The sequence below is a fragment of the Pyrgilauda ruficollis genome, unplaced genomic scaffold (assembly GCF_017590135.1).
Source record: "Pyrgilauda ruficollis isolate IOZ18807 unplaced genomic scaffold, ASM1759013v1 scaffold8, whole genome shotgun sequence".
Lineage (NCBI taxonomy): Eukaryota > Metazoa > Chordata > Aves > Passeriformes > Passeridae > Pyrgilauda > Pyrgilauda ruficollis.
This window is the reverse complement of record NW_024529932.1, coordinates 1355906-1368965: the sequence shown is the minus strand read 5'-3', so window position 1 is coordinate 1368965 and position 13060 is coordinate 1355906. Positions and strand designations below refer to the sequence as shown.

Here is a 13060-nt window from a genome sequence, read left to right as displayed (position 1 = left end):
CTGACCTTCTGCCTTTCAGTTGCAAAGCGAATATAGTGTCCTTCTTAGGTCTGAAAACTTTAATATTGCAATCCACCTCTTTGCATGTGGCTGTCTTTCTCCTGACAAATCAAGCAGGGAATGCAAACATTCCAGAATCAGATGAAATGTATTATTACAGAAATGCCTGTCAGGAAAGAGTATGAATTCAGTCATGTATACAGAATGCTTTCAGATACCTACTCTAAAATGCTAATCATCACTAGTTTATAGTTGAAATGTTCTCATGTCTGCTTATGTACAATGAAAATAATATAATCATTCAAACCTACATGCAAGAAGTGGGACAGGGTACACATTTCAGTGTTTTGCCCTCTTATTTCTTTCATGATGATTTTTCAAAGCTATAGAAAATTTACAGCTTGGCTTGCTGTAAAATTTGTTTTGAGCAAACCATCTCTCCAAATTACTGAGTATTTTAGATATGCCATATAGTACATAATTTTAGTTTCCCACATAATTTTTGTTTACCCCATAATGAACTTGATCTTTAGAGCTGGAGAATGTCTGATACCAGTAATTCCTTTAAGACCTTGAGGGGACCTTTTTAACATAATTTTTAGTATCCTAGGGTATTACATGTCTTAAAAGGAAAAAAAACTTTCCACAGGCTTGCTTGATATAAGAATGTCTACCATGCACATGCACTTCCTATCAATGTGGTTTGATATCAAGATTGGCCCAGATGACTTTATTGTCTGGGGAATCTGGACCAACTCTAGTCCTCACTGCAGGTTTTTAGTTTAGTCTGTGATCATGAATTACGTCTTGGAATTCATCCCTATGGTTGAACCTCATGAACCTCTGATATGGTGGAAAAAATTAATCTCGAATTTCAACCACTCTGGGCTGTATCTCAAATGATCTGGAAATTATGGATATTTAATGGATATGATACGTATCTCTCAGGAAAGATCATACTGTGTTCATACTGTTGTGAATAAAGCAGAAGTATATGTCTTTTGTCAGCATTCCCCAAGTAGCCCCCCAAACTAGGGATGTACACTCCCTGGACACCACCACCTCAGCCACTGTGAGAAAGGCTGAGTTACTTCTTTGCAACCACCTTTGTAAGACTCCCCACTAAAGATTACTCTTGTCCAATAGGCAGTGACTGGGTGGGCAGCTTGGCTGCAAACTTCCAACACAGCTACAACAGGAAAAAAAATTGACTGTCCCAAGGTATTTTGTGTCAGACAGTCAACAAAACCCACCATAATCTCATTTGCCACAACCTAAGAGAATGGCATTGCGGGAGGACAGGAAGTGTGTGACACACGTGCCAGTGAAGAAGAATGGAGCCACAGGTATGACAGCCTAGCCAGGGCTCTGAGGAGCAAAAACTGTTTTCGTTCCCCCAAGAGGCACAAGCTATTCTTGCTGATGGGATTTCAAGCAGTTCACAAAAGCTGGAACTCCACATCACAGAGGAATACACAGCTGGACAGTTAGGGATCAAAACCAGTCTCTCTCAGTGTAAAAGAATAGGCCAGCCAGTAGAACATAAGTATACTCAAGCTAGATGTCTTAAGGAGCCTCTCAAAGAGGTGCATACAAAAAAAATCCAGTGGTTAGTAGAAAAAGTCATTCTTCTGATATGTCTTAATAAAAATATATCCTGAGGAGAGAAATGCCAATAAATCAACACAGAGCTACCTACTACCCAAAACTTCTGAAGAGATTGTCACAAAGGGAGGCTTCTCAATTAAGCAAAGTCAACAACTCTGCAAGCTTCTGTCAGCAAAGAATCAGAAAATCCTGACCCTGGGTTGAATTCCTGCTGTGACACAAAGACTCAAATGCAAGTCCTTGGTGAAACTTCAGATATACTGTCAGAAAACAACACTTAAAGCAGGCAAGAAATCCTTGAGGCTTTGGTACAGGTACACCTTGGGGATTAAAACTCATTATAACCACTTACTGCCAAAATTTCTTTTTCTTTTCTTTATATTGCTACAAGGGATAGGGCTAGGGTGAACAAGACACCCAGATCAGGTTCCCTGTTTAAAGAGTTCATTAAGAAGTAAGGGTACAATCATACCATGTTACACTTCAAGTTTATGTTGTTTAAGCTCTCACTACATTCGCTCTGCAAACAGACTGACTGGCTGAAAAGCCAGCACAACACAGAACACAGTCTGTAAGAATACAAGGATTTGCATCTCAAAATGCTCCAACTGTACAGTCCAGGACCACCGCTGTCTAGAAAGACAGTCACGTCTGACATCAAAGCACAGTTGTGTTAGCATTGCACTGCCTGAGCAAGGAGCAAGGAATATTTTACAGAGCCACGGCTATAGATAGACATCTCATTAGGCAGATTATCTGAGTTGAAATTTCAAGAACCTTTAGTAAATTATTTTTATACATGAATCAAGGACGACTCCATAAAAAAAAACCCAGTGATCAAAAGAGGTCAAGGCTTTGGATTTCACACTGCATCCTGAGCTGGTGTGTCAGCAGAGTGATGCTGTGCACTGCTGGGAGCAGCTCTGTCCCCACACGGATCCAGAGGGAAGAGTGCCACCTGCTGAGGTCCTGCCAGCCTTCCTGCTTCAGTCCTCTCATCATCTCTGTCACTCTGTCCATATCCACCCTCCTCTGCCCGTGTGATATTCCAGATTGCCTGGGGTACCGTGTGCCTTCCATCAACAGAGCTTCCTGCTGTGCTGGAGTTAGTCAAGGGAGTGAGGAGACATTCAGCCTAGGAACTTAAAAGAGAGCAAGATTCCCTTTTCACCTGAATCAGGCTGCATATCTCCTGGGAAACAATCTGGCAGAAACTGTGTTTTGATGAATTTTCTGTTTATCTGTACAGGCAGCCTTCATAGTGCAGGCACAGCCTTGGATTAGTTTTAGTCAATTTACACAAACAAATGAAACACGTTTCTTAGGATACTCTAGGACTAAGGAAAAACAGGCTACAGGAATCAATATCATTAATGGAACTGTAACTTTTGCTATCATGATTGCAAAGATGAAAGTGAACATGAAGGATAACATCCCTGCCAGTGTCTGTGCAACTTGCCAGTCCCATGGGCATTATAGAGAGCCCAGATTCTGCTACAGCCTCAACTGCTAAAAGTCTTTCTGGTATTTTTTTCAGATGAGCTTGTGAGACATGTAATTAGCTCTGAACATGCTCAAATTAATATTTAGTGTGCAGGCTGAGACACTAGATGAAACAAGGGGTCTGGAAACCAGAACCTACAAGAAAAAGCTAGATGAACCAGATTGACCTGCAGAGGGAAGGCAGAAGGCAAAGAACAAGAACATAACTTGTTCTGCATACTGATGATGAACACAAGAAGATATTTCACACTACGAAAGCATAGTAAATCTTTCTAATGATCAGTGGGGTACTGAAATGTATCATTTGAACAGGCTCTATAGTCTGTCAGTGGGGGGTCTTAAAAAAGGTGTTGTAAAAACTTACATCAGGGTGACACAGGTATAGGTGATTCTGATAAAGGGGAATAGCCTAAAAGTCCTCTTGAGGTCTCTCAGACTGTAGGTTGCTGCAGTTCCTCTCTGAGGCTGTGCTAACTGTTTCAGTGCAAACTCACAGTCCAAGATGGAAACTCCAATTTGTTAGCTCAAGTTTTAAGACATGAAAGTCCTTCTGGAAATTTTCAGCCCAATTTGCAGCCTTCGGGCTAACCCAAAATGTTCTCAAGCTTTAATTGAGCGGTTCATCTGAAAATTTCTATTAGGACATTTTGCAATAAAGAAGCTTCAACCACTTTTATTTCTGAGCACTTTGGTTTTGTTAATGATTAGTCATTGTAAATTTTAATGCAATGCATGCAATACCAATTGAAAGGTCATCATTATGACACTTGGCTGCTTTAGATAACACATGACCTTTCTTCCGCACTGGATTATCAGAAAGCCCCATCTATCAGTGACTCTCAAAATCACTACTTTATCACTCTGTGTTTAGTTCTGGGAATTTACAAAAAAAAAAGGCCTTATTAGTGGTAGCAAGACAGAAAATATCACCAAATAATTTTTCTGAAGTTGTACTTCCCTTGTGTAAGAGCACATCCTTTTACTAAGGGCTACATACACCCCATGACAAAGGGGCGGCAGTTGGCAAAGCTGCCTCCTCCCAGTAGAAGCACAAGAAAAAGTTGCACCTTGAGAGGGATTATCTCTGTTAGAGAGATGGGATGCACAATTTGCTCCATTCATTTGCATAAAAAATGCTCTCTCTGTGTAATGTGCCAGCCTCTGTCTCTGGTGTGTTATAGATGGAAGCTCCTTCTTCCTCAGCGTGGGAAACAGGCATGAGCAGCCTACAGGCTCTCCAAAGTACAAAGAGCCAGAGGCTGGTATTATGAGAGACCTTTGCACCACTGCTTAAGTGGGACCAGGGGTCTGACTTTGCCCAAGCTCTGAAATGCCACAGAAGCACTTTGTCAGCACAGGCAGGACACATTTTTAATTATACATCTCTGGTAATATTTGAATCCCTTTGCTTTGCTCTTGCTGTGAACAACAATTGTAAAAGTCAAAGGCTCCATCTCAATCATGCGCTGTCTGATCAACATGTGAAATAGCTGGGAAAACCCTGCCTGAATAAAAATTACAGAAGTACTAAAACAGAGGCCAAGATGAAGAAAATGAGTCATAGCTACTCTAAAAGAGGCATTATGATAAAACCATCACATAGAATATACTCACTCTTTTTTTTTTTTTTTTAATGCCATTGTAACAAATATATCACAGGGCCAGAAAAAAGAAAATGCAAACTCCTGACCAGATGGACAGACAGGTAAGGTATGATTGTACATATTTCTCTGAAGAAAACTGTGCTCAACCAATCCCACAAGCAAAAATACAGGAGACAGCCTCATATGGTTGAATCCAGCACATTCCTGCCATTCTCATCCATGGGAGTCTGGCATACTCTATCATCTGTTCTTTCCTCTGGGTGCTATAAAACACAGTAGAAAATTGTGCTGTCACCCAGTTGTATAAACTGTGTGTTGCATCTAAAAGCATGAGCCCACAAAAACATGAAAAGGAAAGAAAAGAGAGGGAAATTGTTTCCCTTTTGCACTTCACGGAGTACAAAGTTAGCTGCATGGAAGTGAGGTTCTCTCTCTTTATATTTGCATAGGCTTGGTATAATTTACTGGTATGGTTCCAAATCACCTCTTGTTATGCATATATAGAGATTCTTATTTTGACAACTTGAATGTCATATCTGTGGACAGAGTCAGGACATTTCAGTTTGTCTTGAGGAGCAATGCATTTCTGAGGCTGTGTGCTAACACTGAAATGTAAGTCAGCAAATTTAGTGTTTATTATTAGCAAGACTGCACTACTATGAAATGAAATTGTGTTCCTGCAAACAGTCAGTGCTTTTAGAAATAAAATACTAAAGTGTTTCTGCAAAATAATTCAGTCAGAAGATCTGAAAATTAACATAACAACAAATTTCATTCTAGAATATTTAAATTTACATATGATAAATTTGTCTATAAAAATCAAGTAGCATACACAGGATTAATTTGGGATGTATATACTAATTAATCAATGCCAGCCTGCGACTCTTATTTTGTCACTACAGCTGGATCTAGAAGGCAAATCTCACTGTGTGAGTTTGGGACAGTTATAATGAGAAAGGCATTGGGCTGGCTCAGAAAAGTGCTCACTCAATAAATTTTGCTGGCAGTCTCTGCTCAGGGGGTTTTGGCAAAATCACCACCAAGCCCAGCTGCTCTGCTGCTACTGCCATCCGTGGTGGACCTGTTGGCTGCCCTTGCAGAAGTGGGTGACCTCTATTTTCCAACTGCTCCTGTGGTTCCTCCCTTGTTCAAAGCTTTTCTTGCAATATAAACAGACATTATCAGTTTGAACTACATAAATAGCCATGTAATGTCAAGCAATAAAAATAACCAATTCTAGCCTCCTCCAATACAGATTTGGACTTCATATATCTTTTCAACTACATTAAATGAACTTTACTCCAAAATCAGTTGGAAAGTTCAATTTTACTTTATACTGTATAAAAAAATTGCACATAAATTATCTTGTATATCCATCAGAGAATAATTAAATGTTTTAAAATTATTTTTCAATGGCATTTTATGAATACGACAGCTCTTTCCTTTCCTACATAGGTAACTCAATGAGTTTTAAAAATAAAATACACAAAGTATGTCCCTAGCCTCCAGGCAATCCTTATGAAAATGAAATTAAAATAATGAATTTGATGCAAAATACTGTTTTAAAAGGACACCATTAACATACTTTTAAATTAAATAAATATTTTCATAGATCAAGTGATTAACCATTGCAGTTCAAAGTAATTTTAAATGCTGCATAGCTACATCAGCATTATCATCTTCAGCTGACAACAGCATTTTTGTCAGAAAAAAAATGGTATTGAGCAATTAATTAAAAAAAAGAAATTGTATTGGATCTGGCTGAGATGGAGTTAATTTCCCCAAAATCAGCCCTCAATAGGGCTGTGCTTTGCAGCTAGAAAGGTGTTGGTAACATGCCACTATTTTGGCTACTGCTGAGCAACCCCTGAACAGCACCAATGCTCGCTCTCCAACCTTGCCCCCTGACTCTCAAAGGCCAGTGGGCTGGGGGTAGAAAAGATCTTCAGAGGGGATACAGCTGGGACAGCTGACCCAGGCTTGCTAAAGGGATATTCCATATCATATGATGCCTGCTCAGCAATAAAAGCTAGAGATAAAAAAGGAGGAAGCAGGGAAGGGACTTCGTTATTTACAACATCTGTCTTCCAAAGCAGCCATTACATGTTCAGCCTGCTTCCCCAGGCTGAACATTGCCTGCTAATGGGAAGTAGAGAATAAATATTTTGTTTTCTTTTGCTTCTGGATGTGCAACCTTTTCTTTTGCTTTATTAAAGTGCCTTTATCTTGCCCCACAAGTTTTTTTTCATCTGATTTCCCCACTGAAGGACCTGACTGTTGGGAAGAGGGAATAAAGGCAAAAAGGAAAATAAATGGGCTATGCTGGGTTCTTATGTTAGGAGCACACTTTGGCCAGAGTGCTGTCAAGTGCACTGGAAACAAAGCAGATGAGAAAGCCTGGAGTATTATACATATTGGAATACATAGCTCTCAGGAAGGAAGGGAGGCATCTGCCCATCACTCCCTATTATTGATTTTCATTAGAGTTAGTACAATCTCTTCCTGGGCAATGAATTCTTTTACTATCAAGAAACTACTTAGTCTTAAAGCAGGGAAGATTCTGTCTTCCAGGAGCACTTGATCATCTCAGAAATGACTGCAAGTCTAGAATGCTCCTGGGAAAGAAGGGTGTCTCAATGTCCTCACTGTGCAGTCAGTGCAGGGGAAGAACAGGAAGGCAGCCATCCTGTTCAGAGGCACAAAAATCCACCATATGGGGGTACACTTGGAAGTGGAGTGGGTCACCTTAAGCTTGACTACTTCAGCATGACTCTGTCACAGTGAGATACTGGTGAGATTAAGTACTGAACACAAGAAAAAAGGTTATGCAAAGATAAGGTTTCAAGCTACCTGCATCTGTACTGGAGAGCTATTTTGCTGATATAATTAACAGCAACATTAAAGAGGAAAGCAATTCACATGACTAAAGGACACAGTTTGAAATTTGCCTTTCCAAGAATAGGAACACTGGAGTTAGCACTCTAAGAGGAAGGATGGTCTGGTAAGCAAAACCAGAGATTGTATATAGATTCTGCTCTTGACCATGTCACAACCAATCATCTGGTTTTGAGACTTTGAGAAAGTAAGTGAAAACCTGATTTCTGCAAAAATTTCTCTACCTCTTCTGCATGAGTAATGCTACTTTTACAAGTATTTAGTTGAACTATAGATGGAAATCTTCAGCTCCAACATGGCCAATAATAGTGTCTTCAAACACACTACATCTTTGAGGAAACAGAGCATTGAATGTCATGTCTTCATCATTCACGTCTGGGTTTCTTACTTCATCTTCTTGCACTTTACAGGTTGTACAAAGTAGCCCAAAACCAGGATGGGCATAAGAAATCTTTGCCCAGAGATTGCATAAGTCTTCTTGCGACTTTACTGTCAACTTTGTCAGGGGGTGCAAGGTCAGAGTAAAGCATGATGTGCCTAACCTTCACCTTGGGAAACACACCCTACTAGATAATGGATGTAACTGTTGCTATAAATTCTAGCATGAAGTGATAAATTTATGACTGTATCTAGTAGTGACAGTGTGTGAAACTTATTCTGGAGTCAGGTTTAGGCACTTGTAATCTCAGATGTAAAATTAGTACTGCTTACATACTTTGTGGAGCAATAAAGGAACAGCTCAAGGTTTGTAAATAGCTTAATATCTTCAAAATTCCAAAGAGTGCTAGTGAAAGTAAAAACTGTTATGAGCTGCTGCATGATAACCTTTTCTGCCCTGGATGTTGGCAGCTATCTGATAAAAGGCTTGTCACACATGCTCACTAATGGAATAATCTCTGATCCCTGGTGGTCCCAGCTCAGGAATACTGAACAAGGAGTGCACAAGAAACACAATGATTCTGACTTTGCTTCAGCTGTTTTTATTTTTTAATTTCTCTGCCTCAAACATGATCAGAGGGTCAGAAAAGCATTACACCTACTACAGAGGGATAATAGCCAGAGGTTACTGCCTTATTAGTTTTATATTTCTAAACAATGTCAGAAGATATCCGACATCCCTGGAACCTCTGATCTAAACTGTGAAACACTATAGCATCAACTAGTATTTCTCAGAAAAAAAAAAAATCCTAAAGGAATCATAAACACTTCAGTCATGTAGGTTACAAGACAGTTTTGCTCCTCATTTTCTGAATCAAGTGGCTTAGCATAGATAAACTATAGTTCACTAACAGTTTAAACTACCAGAAGCTGGCACTGATGTGAAAAAAGCAGTTTGCCCTGCCTCATCTCCAGCCACTCTGACCCTCTCTTGCACCAGCCTATATAACTAAGTCTGAGAAGTGAATCAGATTGAGAATCCAGGCTAAAACAAGTCTCAAAACTGTAAAATAATTAATTTTAGCCCTATTGATTTAATATGTTCAAACCATTTGTTAAATTCAGCATAAGAAATCAAAACTGCACTCCACAACTCTACTTAAAAAGAAAACAAAAGTGTAAACTTACAAGAGATAAAGGAAAAAACTCTTTTTACCAATACATGAAGTTTTGTTTTCTTGCTTGTTCACAGACAGTACAGTGCAGAGCATACTGTGTTACCTGCAAGAGCTACTGGCTGTTTACTGATGGGTTTTTCACACCTCCATTAGACTGCTAAATTAGACTATCGAAGTTTTCTCTGCTCAGAGCGTAGAGGGGAAGGCACTGCCCATCTAATGCCAGATTGTAATTTATATGCCCTGGGAGGGATTTCGTTTATCTAGCTCTAGGCATTGATGCCTTGGGCAGTCACTTCTTCAAATACTTGACAAAGCAACATCAGCAGTTTGGGGGCACAAAGCACGTCAACAAGAAACCTCCATTCAGGCGACTGCTTCAAGGCAGGGTGTATCTTGCTGTAGATGGGCTTTTTCCTCTCCATTAATGGAAGCTCTATAATGTAGACATGAATTTACAAATGCCAGCAATTGCCAGGTGAAACTTTGCTGTTTGTCTCTCAAGCACCTGGCTTCCCTGCCCCCTTCAGTAAATATTTCCTGCAGCACCTTAAAAAGAAAGTTTCAGTGAAGCAGACTTGAGGGGGGAAAGAAGGGCAGGAGACATCAGCCCTAAACCCATGATTTGCTTTTTTATTCCACCAAAATATCATAAGAAGTGCAAGTCATAAAAACAGGCATACAAACAGCATACCTACTGTGGCAAGTTTGTAAAGAACCCATCATTGTATTTTTTAGGCTTTTGGCCTAGGTGGTGTCCATGAAAAGTGTGCAGCAAACATCACTGCCTTGTATTGAGAATGAAACAACTGTGTCCTGCCTAATTCCTGCATATCATTCCTGAATTGAAGCATCCCTGCTGTTTCTAGAACTGGTCTCTTGTTATATTTGCTAATCTCAATAATTTATAGAGTATTTGTTTCTTTAAATGTCTTGGGTATATGAGCTCCTGGGGAGTGGAGACAGATAAGTTCTTTTGGACCTTCTGACTCATAAAAAATTGGAAGAGAAGAAAAATTGGATCATCAAAATACAAGAGGTCTGATTTATCTCTGTGTTACTCTGAAGTTATGTATTATATTCCCAAGTTATGTATTATCTAATCTGGATCGTGGGAGTTAAACAGATGCAGCCTGGGTGTGACATGGAAGGAATTAGACCTTTTGTCATTCAGTCCCACCACCCTGTTTACTATAACGAAAGCAACTTCAGTATACCCTTGTTAAAAAATATGGAAAAGTCTGTATAATAAGCAGTGAAAATCTGTGTATTGGAGAGATATGATAGACTAATGCAGACTACATGCCTGGAGCTAGACATAGCGTTATTTGAATTTGCATGAAAAAGAGCATCAAAAGCAGCACTTTGAAGGAAGTAAAATGATCGGCTCTCCTGAATGACATTTGCAAACACCAGTTTCAATATTCATTCCTAATTTAAAGCACTGTGCAATGAAAAAACAGCTCACTAATTTCTCAAGAAATTCTTGCCTTCAGTAGTTTTCTAGACTGTCTGGTGCTCTAAGAAACATCTGTACTTTCTGCATTACCCTGCTCTTAGTCCAGTATACAAAAATGATTGATATGGTGCATGGACTGTACTGATGAGGATTAGCAGAACTGCTTTTTATCATGCTAGTATTTCCTGATTTTCAACAAAAAGAAAAAAAAAACCAGACTCCAGAAAAGAAAAAAAAAAAAAACCCAAAACTTAATTCCTTTGCCTTTTCTCCCACACACCAATAGCCAAACAACAGTATTACTGCAACATCACTTTGAAAATATTTGCATAGTACTAGTGGGAAGGCAACTAAGCTGTGATACTTGTATAAGCTTGAACATTTGGCCAAGGTAAAAAAACAAATAAAGTTGGCAAGTTTCTTTTTAATTAATTCTCTTATCTATTCCAACTAGAACAAGCAACAAATCAGAACAAATGTTCGTGCTTTTGCAGAAATGGAAAATAGCAAACCTATTCTCCAAGGAAAGGAAATAGCTAGTGGGAAGACAATAATGTTTTCAATTAGCAAGCAAGTGGAGCCAACCTTCAGATTTCCTTTTCAGTGCACAGGAGTAGGTTCATTTAATGAAATAGAGAATTTTTATGGTGGCATGCATATCATTCTTTGGTAGATGAATACAAAAGTGTTCAAGATATCTTTAATATAATAGATTTTGCTTTAATCCAAATTGCATAGATAACTTAAAATAAGCACCTTGTTTGGGAAAAGAGAACTGGGTCAATGTGTAATTACTGCTAACACCTATTGGCTTAGGGATAGGAGGAAATGAGGGTGGCAATGTGATGCCAATGTCTGAAAATGCCTCTGAGGTCATTTGTAGAAGAGATGCTAGTAGAACTGATATGCATGGCAGAAAACTGACAGAAAGTATGCTTAAGAATGCATGGACAGTAACACAGGATAATAGGTTAGAATAATTGGGATTTTGGATGCCACCTTCTTCAAACGATCATGCAGATACAGGCAATTTGACTGCTACACTTCCATTTCAAAAAGCTTCTGATGAAGTTGACCATCAAACTCAAACTATGCTATGAAGGAGGAACTACAAAAAAGATGTCAAGAAATAAAAACTAATTTTCATTGCTAACTAAAAGTGAAAAAAGTAGGTTAAGAATAATTGATTATTTTCTTTTACAGTGGATGGATATTACCTGACAGTCTCATGGATATATTTTCAGTACACTCACAAATGAATTGTAAAATGAAGGAATAAAAGGGACAGTTTTCAGACGATATTCAACTACAGAGGTTAATAAAAACAAATACTGACTGCATATTGCTGCAAGAGGACCTCATGATGTTGAATGGTTGTAAAATAAGCAGAAAAATGTAAATCAATAATAAATACAGTCATTTGTTAGAGGGAAAAAAAAACAAACAAACAAACAACAAAACCAGCCTCAGGTATTCACTACTTCCTATAATTTCCTATAAGATGTCTGAGATTCTGTTTTTGCCAGTACAAGAATGACAGCCAAAATAATAATTCAGTAACAAAATTAAAATAAGAAAATGGTGTTGTATCACCAACTCCACAACGGATCTTTGGAAATCCTTGCTACAAGACATTGAATATCAAAAGAACAAACGAATACAAATGATTACAAAAGGCACAACTAGAGTTGAAAAAGACTCTTAGGGGCTATAAATTACAAAAATGCAATACAGTGTCTATCTTCAATGTGCCTGTGTGATAAATACCTCAAAGGAAGTTGAGATGACTTACTATCTGCTTACTATGTCCTTACACTCATTTCCTGAACATCCAACACTGGCCACTGCCAAAGAAAAGATAGAGGGCTATAAGTACTTTTGATTCAATCCAGTGCAGCCACTTTTTATGTTGTATGATGATCACAAGTACTGCTGGCACAGAAGTAATTTAAAAAAGGGAGACAGAAATAATCTACATTTCCAAATGAAGACACTGATCCTAAAGTAGCTTACATTTAGCTATTGGGAAAGTAAATCAAAGCCTTTTGAGAAAAGCTTCTGATAGATTTTGACAGATTTTGATTGCAGGCTACAGCCATCACCTTGTAAAAACCCAAGTAAATATTTCTATTATTGGTTAGAAATAGGATTTAACTAAAATTCCAGAGCTGAGCACTCAGGCTTGCTGAGAATGCAGTGCGGAATTCACCACAAATTGGGCACAGCCAACCACCAAGCTAAAGAATCCTAAGAGAGTACTTATAAAAGAAGCCATGAAGAAAAAGCTGTGGTAGTGGCTCTGATGCCTGGCATCCATCACGTTACCTACAGATGAATTACTCTTTAGAAGTGCCTGTTTCTTTCCATTGACTATGAAGGTGATCCAAGTAACTAGTTCAGATGTAGAAGTTTTCATTAGTGGTCTAAAATCAGAT

General features: G+C 38.7%; 1 protein-coding gene across 6 annotated transcripts in view; it reads right to left on the bottom strand.

The window, feature by feature from the left end:
- The window catches only part of STARD13 (StAR related lipid transfer domain containing 13), a 287066-nt gene that overhangs the window by 195916 nt on the left and 78090 nt on the right, over positions 1-13060 (bottom strand). The window lies entirely within an intron of this gene.